The sequence below is a fragment of the Diceros bicornis genome, chromosome 5, assembly GCF_020826845.1.
Source record: "Diceros bicornis minor isolate mBicDic1 chromosome 5, mDicBic1.mat.cur, whole genome shotgun sequence".
Classification (NCBI taxonomy): Eukaryota; Metazoa; Chordata; class Mammalia; order Perissodactyla; family Rhinocerotidae; genus Diceros; species Diceros bicornis.
Genome location: NC_080744.1, coordinates 53,670,896 through 53,683,048, shown reverse-complemented (window position 1 = coordinate 53,683,048; position 12,153 = coordinate 53,670,896). Strand labels below are relative to the sequence as shown.

At 46.8% G+C, this 12,153-nt stretch overlaps 1 protein-coding gene across 1 annotated transcript in view; it reads right to left on the bottom strand.

Annotated features, from left to right (window-relative positions):
* The window catches only part of LIPC (lipase C, hepatic type), a 139,007-nt gene that overhangs the window by 39,318 nt on the left and 87,536 nt on the right, over positions 1-12,153 (bottom strand). The window lies entirely within an intron of this gene.

Below are 12,153 nucleotides of genomic sequence, written 5' to 3'. Positions count from 1 at the left end.
CGATCAGCTGTCAGAAGATGAGTTGGGTACCTTACACCAGATGAGGAAAGAAGAGAGATTGCTGGCTCCTTTCCAATCTGGCCCCATGGGTGGAAGAGGCCCAAGATGAGCCCATACCCTGTGCATGGCTTATTAATGCGCAGCAAGACACAGTGCTGTGGAGAGGTTAGGAACCTGGGCTCTGGAGCCAGATTGCTTAGCTCGAATCCCAGCTCTGCTACTTACCAACTGTGTGGCCTTGGGCTACTTAACTTCTCTGTGCCTCACCTATAAAATGGGACTAGCAGTAGTTAGTCCTATTTTACAGGATTAATGTTATAGTCCTAATCCTATCTTTAGAATTGTAATAAGTTATAGATTAAAATATATTGTTTTAAAGCATCTTGAAGGATAGATTTATGGATTTCCTCTCAGTAACTCTTAAGGAAGATGCATAGTCTGTTCTTAATCACAAGATCACTTACGCAAAGGAAAGAATGGATTCAATCTGGAACATTTATATTTATTTATTGACACAGGGGCTGGCTCATTTTGGGGGAAGGGGCTTCTTCAGAGGGGGGAGATTCACCAGTTCCACTAGGCCATATTTCACCATAAATAACATCAGCAGACAACACTCGATAAAGTGAATGGCTTTGACTATTATGAATTAACCTGAACCTAGTGTCCTGTAATCCGAGCACTGAGAAGGGTCTTTGGGAACTTTCTAGAAAAACCCTCATCTCGTTTGAGTCTCAGCGGTGTGCTGGATCTGGCTTGCACTGGCTCTGAAGAGCCAATTGTGTGCATCCTTCTCAACTCTCCACGTTCAGTAACTTAACCTTGGTAGTTTGAAATTAGCCGTACAGGAGTATTTACACCATGGAAACTGGCAAAGGCTGAAGATAAGGGATTTTTTTTTTTTTTTGAGAGAGCATCAGTTGAAAAACAAGCTCACCACTGAGTGAGATCTTAGTCCACGAAACCAAAGCAAGTGACAAGTAGCACATTTCTTTATTTTCTTTATATCCACTTAAACGGGGCATCGAGTCCCCACCCTGTGGGGTTTTTGTTCTAGTTCCTTTGCCCCAACCTTGTGCAAAGGTCTTTCGGTACTGGTCATTGTTTACATCACGTCCTGCTGCTAAGAAGCCCATGGACCTATCCTACACTGTCCCTTCAGAAGGTCCACTCTTTGGGGTTGTACTTGAGGTATGGGAAGCCCTGTGAGGCTGGGGTACCACATCGCCTCCTCCCTTAGGAGTAACCTGGAAGCTCTGGCTGGGTTCTCGCCTCGTGGGGGCACACCAGCCCCCATCCTCTCCCAGTCGGAGAGTTAAGCAGCCTCTCTCTTTCTCATCTCTCCTTGGGGATACCTAGGATTACCTTTTTGTTGAGTTTAGGCTTTCACAAAAGATAGCAACATATGTTCGATTCAAGCAGCTTCTGCTTTCAGTCCTGAAAACACCTCTAAACTAAGGAACGGTGGTGGTGGGAAATTAAAGTCAAAACAATATCTCAGTAAATTATTCTGCTATGTAAAGACAAAGAAGCTGAGACTCAGAGAGGCAAAGTCACTTGTCTAACCTCGCACAGCTAGTTAGGAACAAAGGGGAGATTTGAATACAGTGCTCTGCTCCCAGCCCAGCCTCTTCCCACGATACCGTATCACTTCAGTGGAGACCCAGGCAGCCTCTTCTAGACTGGCTCTGCTTCTGTCCACTACTGATGGTCATACAAGTGGCCACCGTTTCTCAAGTGTTTGCTGTGTGCCAGACACTTGGCTAAGCCTTACTTTATCTTACTTTGTGCCTGCTCAGGTCTGCAGTGCCTCATCTACCCTCTTATTCTCAGCTCCATAGGAAGGGCAGATCCAGGATGCTTTTCCAAATAGACTTTGGGCCAGTAGCTTAAATGGAAAGAGAGACCACAAATCCTTCTTGTCTAATTTGGCTTCCCAATGGCACAGCTTTGGTACTGATGTTGGGGTGGGGGTGCTCCGTTCACTCAGTTATTCCCTTACTCATTCATTCTTCTCTCTACCACCACTTGCTGAGTACTTACTCTGTGCCGGGCATTTTCCCACAAATGAAATTTGCATTCAATTAAATTGTTTCTGAAGCTAGTATCAGGTTTTCTTTTTTATTCTTTTAAAAATGTCTTTGTTGCACAAAAGTGGAGTAACAGCAGAAAACAAAAGTTTTAAAAATATACTCGCATTCTCATCATCCTAATGGGTTGACTTTTTGTTTTCCTGTGTTTCTATTCTGTATCCAGAAGCAAATCGATTTTTCACATAGCTGTGCAGATATAACTGCTTTTTGCTTTTTAAATTTCACATTATATGATAAACATCTCTCTGTATTCCTATAGTGTTCATACTCATCATTTTTAAAGGCCGAGTAATATTCCGCTGAGGGAATTTTTTGTAATTTATGTATCCATTTCCCTATCTGGGACAAGCAATATGTTTCCAATTTTTCATCTTTATAAACAGAGCTGCAATGAACTTCATGCAGAGAGCTTTCCCTTTCAGAGAATTATTCCCACTAGTATGAATTACATAGTGTGGGATTACTTGGTTAAATGATGAGATCATCCTGCTGACATGAGAGTTTAAGCAATTTTACAATAAGTCCCTCACAGGGTGTCAGCCACAATTGCTATCAACCCAGAGAACCCTGAAAGACCCTAAACATTCTCATCCTAGTTGACAATGGGGTGCTGGGGAGCCGCTGGTTTTGGTGAGGCAGGTTAAAATGCTGTTTATGGGACTATCACTTACTTTTTGCTGGTAACTTGGAATGCCTTATTTTATCCAATCCTCATAACACTGTTGTGAGTAGGTGCTATCCCAAAAGGAAACTGGGTCCCAGAGATGGTAAGTGTCTTGACCAAGGTCACACAGGAAGTAGTTGAGTTGAGCCTCATGCCAAGAGTGGCTCCTTAGCAGTCCAGGAAGTTAAAGTCACCCACTGGGACAGACCCATGAACCTCCTATGCCAGGCCTTCAGCACCCCACAGGAGGTGCGCTGACCACAAGGTCATTGAAGTCAGTGTCTTCACAGTTGCACTCCTGTGGTCTCGAGTGTGGTTGTGTTGAGCTGCATTTATGTGGTGACTTAGAAGTGAGCCCAGAGCCTGAAGTGAAGGCATTTGACGTGAGGGAAGCAAATGAACATGTTCTTTTTTTGGGTCCGCTGCCTCTGCTTTTATAGACACTGTGGCTTTAGACACTCAGAATGATTTCACTCCTATTTAGCTATTGGTGGACTACGTGTGATTGTGAGTTGGCAGATCTCTGCAAGGTCCTAGTTTCCTGTTAACTCATTCTGGTTGACCTTGAGCAAGTCATGGAACTTTCTAGGCCTCAGTTTCCTCATCTGGAAAATGGGGAGATTGGACCGTCTGGCTCTGAGGTCTCCATGGTGGTACAATGAGATGTCCTTGGCTCCTTGAGTCAGCTGGACCAGGGTTCCAGACCTGGCTTTCCCCCAAACCAGCTGGGCCTCAGTTTCCACCTCTGGAAAACCAAGAGGTCGAGAGAAGATCCCAGGGTCCCTCTGGTTCTGAGATGTGTGAGTCCTAAGACTGTCCTATCTCTGACTTGCAGTAAATAAAATATGCCAGAGAGAAGTGTTCTTGAGGCCAGAGTTAATCAGGCAGAAAGAAAAGTGAGAGTCAGAGCAGTGGTGACCTGGGGCTTCTGGCTCTGTTCCCACAGGAATGCTCTCCTCTCCTATGCTGGAATCTGAGCCTGACGCTTTGCAAAGATAAAAACTTGCAGCATGAGGAAAGCACGAAGCATTAAGCATTAACTTGGGCAAACAGCCCCAAGGTTACTCTTTAAGGCAAAGGTAAACTGTGGGTGGGGAATGTGAGCTGGAGCGTGTGGGACATGCTCTCTAGAGTAGGGGTTTGGGGGCCGCCTGGTGAGGAAATGGTCCTGACCCACCCAACCCCTGAGCCTCCCTGGGGCTTCCCTGTGTTGCGGCCTGGGGCTGAGAGGGCAGGTCGTTGGGCCCTCTCAGATATTACATCTTAGAGACCGAGGACCCACCATGATCCCATTCATTCATTCATTCCACCACACATTTAATGAGTACCTGCTATGTGGCAGGGATTGTGCTTAACGTTGTGGACACAACAGTAAATAAGACAGACTGTGCTTTCAAGAAGCTCATGATCATAGGGAGGAGGCAAGTAAATAGACAATTGTTACATGGCTTGGTAAATGTTTTGATGGCTGAAGAATAGGAGAGACACCCATATGGTGGCTGGTGTGAAGGCAGCAGGGTACCCCATTGGTGGGTAGAGTCACCAGTTCCCCAGATACTCTTGGGGATTCTAGTCAAAGGCTGGCCTGAGGGGAGGGAACGACTATGGAATGTGGGAGGAGGACGAGCCCATGTGTGATCAATATTGTCACCTCTAGACTCGTACAGCTCCAGGTCATGGCTGTAGCCTGCACCCTGGGCCCTTCAGATTTCCCAAGCCCCTTGGAACCCCTCATCTCCTTTGAAACTCCCCAGGCCCTCAAAGCTGTTCCCATTCTCTGCATGTTCATTTCCTGATGAGGAAATAAGGAGGGGTTCAGGAACTGGGGCAAGGCCAATAGCTGGCTAAAAAAATCAAACCCAGACCAGAAGCCCATTTCTCTACTTCTCTCCATACATCTAGCTTCTGAGACTGCAAAACTTTTCTGGGCATGTGCTTTTACCCTTGTTCCACTTTCCCTAAGATATTCTTCTGGACCTATGACCTCCCTTCACTGCCTGTGTCTGGAAGCACTGCTGCCTGCTGTCTGCCCTCTTCAGACCATGGGTATGCACCCTAACAATTTCTGGGGCACCACAGGGAACAATGGGGGTGGCAGGGTTGTGTAGTGGAAAAGGCACTGGCTTTGGAGCCAACTGTATTTGATTCCCTATCAGTTATTAGCTGTATGACCTTGGGAAGCTCACTTAACCTGTGAGAACCTCAATTTCCTTCTCTTAAATTGCAAATAGGCATATCCATCTCATAGGGTTGTGTGAGAACGGGGTGAAGCTTGGTGAAATGTCCAGGACAGAGCTTGGCATTCAATACTTCACTTCCCTTTCCTTTCAAAACTTACCCTAAGGTCTCTTCCATCTCATGTCTTGACCCAGCATAGTTCCTTCCAGATACTTTTTGGTACTTATCCACCAAGGTCTTTGCCAGCCTATTTAGCACCTTTCTGTGAATTCTGTGAACCTCCTTTAGGCATCACATCATATATCTTGGCAAGAGCACTCAGCCTTTGTGCCAAGAAAAGGAGGCCCCTCTTTGGAGTGAGGATTTCAGCCTCCCCTCTCCCATTTGTCCAAGTCCATTGGCTTTATGTGGCAGCTTGGGACCCTACTAGGCTGGGTCTCTGCCTTTACAGGGGTCCTCTAGCCATGCCATCTGAATTAGGCAGCTCCAGGAACCAAACCAGGCTACAGGTCAATGGGGAAATAAAGCTCTGACTGCAGAACACACCCGGCAGGATTCTGCCTTAAACCACTGCTAAATGAATATTTGTCCTTCCAGGATCCTTTATGTTTTACCTAATCTTCTATATTTGAGGGCAGTGGTTCTCATATATCCATGTGCTTAAGATGCAGACTCCTGGGTACCATCCCCAGAGCAGCTGATTCAGAAGGTCTGGGGAGGCCTGAGAATCTGCCCTATCCCAAGGTGGCAGATCATTCTGAGAATAACCTGTCTTGTGGTTTAGAATATGAGTTTTGTGTATCCCTGATGAATATAGATGCAAAAATTCTCAATAAAATACTAGCAAACCAAATTCAACAGCACATTTAGAGGATCATCCACTATGATGAAGTGGGATTTATCCCTGGGATGCAAGGATGGTTCAACATATGCAAATCGATTGATACAGCACATTAATAGAAAGAAAGACAAAGATCATATGATCTTCTCAATAGATGTAGAAAAAGCATTTGACAAAATTCAACATCCTTTCATGATAAAAACTCTCAACAAATTCCCAAATTGGTCTAGAAAGAACATACTTCAACATAATAGAGGCCATATATGACAAGCCCACAGCTAACATCATGCTCAATGGTGAAAGGCTGAAAGCTTTCCCTCTAAGAGAAGGAACAAGACAAGGATGCCCATTCTCACCACTCTTATACAACATTGTACTGGAGTCTTAGAGCAATTAGGCAAGAAAAAGAAATAAAAGGCATCCAAATTAGGAAGGAAGAAGTAAAATTGTCTCTGTTTGCTGATGACATGATCTTGTACATAGAAAAATCCTAAAGATTCCACAAAAAAAAAAAAAAGGTTAGACCTAGTAAACGAATTCAGTAGTTTCAGATACAAAATCAACATACGAAAATCAGTTGCATTTCTATACACTACCAATGAACTATCTGAAAAAGAAATAAAGAAAATCTCGTTCAGTGCAATCTCTATCGAAACTCCAATAACATTTTTCACAGAAATAGAAAAAACTAACCTAAAGTCTTACACAAAAGACCCTGAATAGCCAAAACAACCTTAAGAAAGAACAAAGCTGGAGGCATCACACTCCCTGATTTCAAACTATATCACAAAGCCGTAGTAATCAAAACAGTATGGGATTGGTGTAAAAACAGACACACAGACCAATGGAACAGAATCAAGAGCCCAGAAACAAACCCACGCATAGATGCCTTCACTGACCTCGGCCCCAGGGGCCCTTGACTTCAGCTTGTAGGTCAGGGGGTCAGGCTCCTTCCCATTGGGTCCTCAGTGACCTGAAAGAGTAAAGGTGACCCCACAGGGAACTTCCCAAGTAGGCAGCTTCCTCTCTGGCAGCACTGGGCCTGGCAGATGGCAAAGTCCTCGGACCCATGGGGAGCCAAGGTGTGAGGAATTCTACTGAAGGAAGTCAGCTTACTGCTCGGAGGCTGGGCAGCGAGGGCTGTGCTCGGACCCCGAGGTGCCCGCTTGGCCGCTCAGCTTTGGAAGGGGTAGAGGGAGCGAGAGGAAAGCAGGTGCTCCTCAGTCAGGAAGCTTGTGCCCAGGCCCTCTCAGGGGCCTTCCAGAGCCTGACGCTTCCCCAGCAGCCAGTCCATCTGGGCTGGTGCTCATGGAGTGCTGGGAGCGAGGATATCTTAGATGTGTCAAAAGTGACGAATGTTGGAAAGTGCCATCGGCATCTCTGGGAACTCACAGTTCACGCTCGCAGCTAAGATGTGCCAGGCTCTTTGGAAGAAACGGAACTCTGGAGGAGACTGGGAAGTCTTTAAAACAGGCAGCTCCTGTTTGCCCATCCAGATGTGGGCAGCAATGAGGTGGGCTCTGCAAGTGGACAAAGAACTGTGAGATTAGTGGAGAGGGGGCCGGGACGCAGCAATGCCCGAGGGCTTGGCAGAAAGAGGTGGCATTCGGAGACGCCAGCAGGAAGGAGCAGGAGCATATCAAAACAGAAGCGGGCCAGTGGGGGTCTGGAGTTAGCAGAGCTTGTTGCCTGCAGCACTGGGGCTGCAAGCCTGGCCTGTTAAGTGCTCCCCGTCAGGACTGAGCAGGGGCAGCAGCCAGAGCCAGTTGGAGGCTGGAGGTGAGCCCGGGCCTTGGCCCAGAGCGAGGCTGAAACAAGGCTTCAGTGTCTCTGGATTTGAAAACACCTCAGGGAATCTGTTACTAGAATTCAACATCTACCCTGAAGATAATGCCTCCTAAGAGGAGGGTGCTTTGGTATTCTGTTTTCAGCATGGCTTTGTTTTGTATGTAGTGTTACTGGTTCCCTGCTTCTGTAGGGAGATGGCTCGTCTCAGGCTACTTGGGAGCTGAGGGTGGGGGAAGGTGAGGCAGTGGTCACTCTGGACCATAACCTGCCAGAAGAAGGAGGGTGGATACACCCCATGAGGGGCTGGGGTAGGACCAGTAGGGTCAGTCTTGAGTGAGTCATGGGGAGGGAGGAGAGTGGTGAGAAGTGATCCCAGATATGGACCACTGGGGTTCTGGGGTGGTGATGGTGCAGGACCCAGCTGGACCAGCCCACTCTGTCTTCTGCAGAAGGATGAGTGAGGGGGAGGATGTCGGGGATGGATGGAGAAGGTTGCATCAGCTCTACCTGTCCCCAGGTGCTCTCTAGAGAAGACATAACAAGTCTCTCTTCTGATCATCGTCCTTCTCCTGCTTCCCCCCACCACTCCCACAACCAGGAGAGAAAGAGGGAGGAGAGAGAGAGCGTTCACCATCATCTTCATGCTCATGATCATCATCATCATCACTATCATCATCATCAATGCTTGGACTTCTTATGTAACCTGCTTAACTTGTCAAGGACTGAACTTGTCTTTCTACCTCCTACTTCCAACCAGCTTTTACTTTTTTTTTTTTTTTTGGTGAGGAAGATGGTCCCTGAGCTAACATGTGTACCAATCTTCCTGTATTTTGTATGTGAGATGCTGCCACAGCATGGCTTGATGAGTGGTGTGTGGGCCCATGCCCGGGATCCGAACCCATGAACCCCAGGCTGCTGAAGCAGAACATGTGCACTTAACCACTAAGCCACCAGGCCAGCACCTCCAACCAGCTTTTGCTGACTTTCTCATTCTGCTCCCACATCCCTCTTCTTCCAGGTACCTGCTCACCCTCTGAGTCAGCTCCCTACCTCCCTCTTCTTTCTTCCCCTCCTACTGTCAGCAACTGCAATTCACTGTAGCAGTAACGCTCGTGCCTGCTGCCCGCCATGATCTGTCCCACCTTCTCTGTCTGCACACTCTGCTCCAGCAGGAGCCCTTGGGGGTCCCAGACCACCCCGCTCTCTCCTGCCTCCACGGCTTTGCGGGCAGTTCCCTCTGCTAGGAGTTCTCTCTCCCTTTCCTACACCTCAGCCCTCAACTTGGAAGGAGCGAGCATGTGTGCTTTAGGGTTGAGGCTTCAGGAAACTCCTGACAACTGGCCAGGGGAGGGGCCCCTTCTGTGTGCACCCCAGGTTCCTGTGCAGACCCTGAGGGAGGGATCTTCATCTCCTTGCTGACTTCACCCCCAGGCTCTAAGCTGTACATGTCTCATGCATCCACGTGCTCCCAGCACCTAGCACAAGGCTGGCACAGAGGTGGGTTATTTGCTGCATTAATTGACAGGATAATTTCATTCTTCTGCTCTTCCTAGGGAAAGATTGGTCACAGTGAGCCTATATTGAGAGGAGGAGTAGAGTAGAGGCAAGGACCCCACACTGTGTCGCTTCTAATATCCACAGTCCCCTTCTGGTGGTCATGAGCTGTTGGACTACTAACACAGCAATCCCTGTCTCTGTCTACTCTCTAGGAAAGAGCTGGAAAAAAGGCACTAACAGATAAGAAGAAAATTCAGACATTCTTTGGAATGATGGTGGTCCTTTCTTTTGTCCTTGGCTCAAAGTCCTCCAGACCCTGAACCAGCCTCCTTTCCTCTCTTCCCTAAGTCTTTGGTAATTCCTCATTTATTTCAAGCCTTATAATTCACTTTTTAAAAATTGCCTTTGTGAAACCCTGTCTGATCTGGGATTGTTTGTTGAGATATTGATAGGGGTTATGGGGAAAAAAGAGTTTTGTTGTCAAATAAATTTGGGAAATGTTGTATTAAGCAACGTGAATCAGGCTTCCTGCTGACCAGACAGAGACATTAAGTCGCTACTTGCTGTGCAGCTAATCTGTTATAGGGGCAAACGATATGCAGTGGTTCTCAAACTCAATTACTTTGCAGTAGGCCAGCCCCTGCCTCCCACATTCCCTTTTGTGGCCAAGCATTTCTGGGACTGATATCCCCTGGGACATGCTTGAGGAAATCCCGTTTGAGGACAGTTTTCCATCATGCCTGTACCCTGGAGAGCTGCACTCACAACCATCTCTGTGTGTTCGTGTCTCAAAGGCTGATGCTGCGGCTCTAACGAAGGCCCAGCCTCACATGTGGGATACAGGCCTGGGCGCCTCGAGAGGTACAAGGGTCTTCTTGGATGTTTGTTATGGGTGGTGATGCAGGAAAGTGAGGCCCACACGACACTCTGCCACAATTATTGTTGCTGAGATGTGTCATGTAGGACTTTACTTATGGATTTTCTTTAAGTGCAGAGGGTCTGTTGATTAAAATTTATGGAATGAATAGAAATAGGGACACTTTAGAGCAGTAGTTTAGCTGGCTGAGAAATGATTTTTTTTTTAAATAGACAAATTTAATGGTTTTCAAATTGTGCTCTTAGGATCTCAAGCCCAAGGACCCTGTGGAGGTACTTTGGGGGCTGCTGGGAGTGTGGAGAGGGTGCAGAAGCGGAGAGGGCAGGTTGCGACTGCCCACCTCTGTTTCAATCCAAACAACACTGATTTCAGGTTTTAATGGTTTCTGCTTGAGATTCTGTTTGTAAGGGGGCTTCCATGGCTGATATGTTCAAAAACCACAAATCGAGACCAATCACTCATTTAACAGATTAAAACAAAACAAAACAAAAACTGTGGTGCAGAAAAGTTCAAACACACATCAATCACGCATTGGGATACTGGATCTAGAACCCAGCTTTCCTGATACACCATGGAATGTTCTTTCCACACACTCTTGAATTTATTTCCTTCTGACTCAGCTGGTTTCCAAAGAGAAGAATAAAAGGAGCAAATAGCAGCAATGACACCGTGGTAAATCCACTGAGAAACAGTTGGGGGAAAGGTACAGAGTAATCCCATCTGTTCCTCATTTCATCTGTTTCACTGCCATTCTTCTGATGTGAGGCCTTAAAATGTAAAGAAACCTCTGCTAAGAGCAAGGGCTGCTTCTGCCAAGAATAACTCATAAAGAGACACAGTACAATACCCCAGTCTCCAGTGAAATGGACTGTTTAATCAAAACTGCTGTGTTCTGTAAATAGTCAGTCTATTGATGCAGAGCTCCGCAGAGAGGGATGGGTCATAAGCGAGCCTGCTGAGAGAATTTGGGAGGAACTAAAGAAGACAGAGAATAATGGCAGACATGCCTGCCTTGATGGTTGGGGTGGGCGTACCTCCAGAGAAGGGGGCTAGGTTGAGTCATCACATCTCTACCACATGCACACTCATGTTCAGTGCAGTGGTGGGGTGGGGCAGAGCTTTGCCTGGCTGGTTAGAAGTGTGGTCCCTTCAACCACAAAGATGCTAACACTCATTGTGCACTTCCTGTGCCCTGCGCGGTTCTAATCACTCACAAAACACTCTGAGGCAGCCAGAGTCATACTCAAATCCAGGCAGTCTAGTTCCAAAGTTGACATTCTTTTTTTTAAGATGATGAAGCTTATTTACTTATCTGAAGTATAATTCATGCACAAATCCTAAATGTATAGCTCCGAGAGGTTCTATATATGCTTACAACCAGTGTAGCCACCACCCAGAGCAAGCTGGAGAACAGTTCCATTCCCAGATGGTTCCCCAAACCTGTTCCATGTAATATCACCAAAGATGGAACCACTATTCTGACTTCCATCACCAGAGATTAGTTTTGCCTTTTCTTGAACTTTATGTAAGTGGGTTCATACAGCACGTGTTCTTTTGTTCACCTGGCTCCTTTCACTCAACAGTATGTGAGGTTCATCCATGTTGTTGCATGGACAGAGCCGGCATCTTAACCATTATGCCGTACTGACTCTGTCAGGTCAACAAACTCCATGTTGCCTTCCAGAAATGTATCCTTGGAAAGCGGTTTGGGTTATTCAGAGTTGGCTGAGCCTGAAGGGGTGGAGTGAGGACACAAAAGGTTAAGTTCAGGGTGTAGCCAAGAAGAGAATCTTTTAGATAGCTCCCAGGTGTTGTGCAATTCTCAGTCACTCACTGCTGAGTTCTACAGTCCTAGACTTATTGGCGTAAGCAAGTTCCTCTTTCGCTTTTGTGTTTCTCCTTTCACAGAACCAACTTTGTCACTGTCACCTCCTCAACCATGTGGGCAGCGTTCTCAGGCATCATTTAGGGCAGTGGTTTTCAACTGATGGTTGATTTTTAACCCCGTCCCCCTCTCCCCCACGGGAACATTTGACAATATGGTAACATGTAGAGATGTTTTTGGTTGTCAAGACTGGGGGAGGGGGTACTATTGGCATCTAGTAGGTGGAGGCCAGGGATGCTGCTAAATGTCCTACAATGCACAGGACAGCACCCTTCTCCCACTCCACCAAAGAATTATCCGGCCCAAAATGTCAGTGGAGCTGCACTCAAG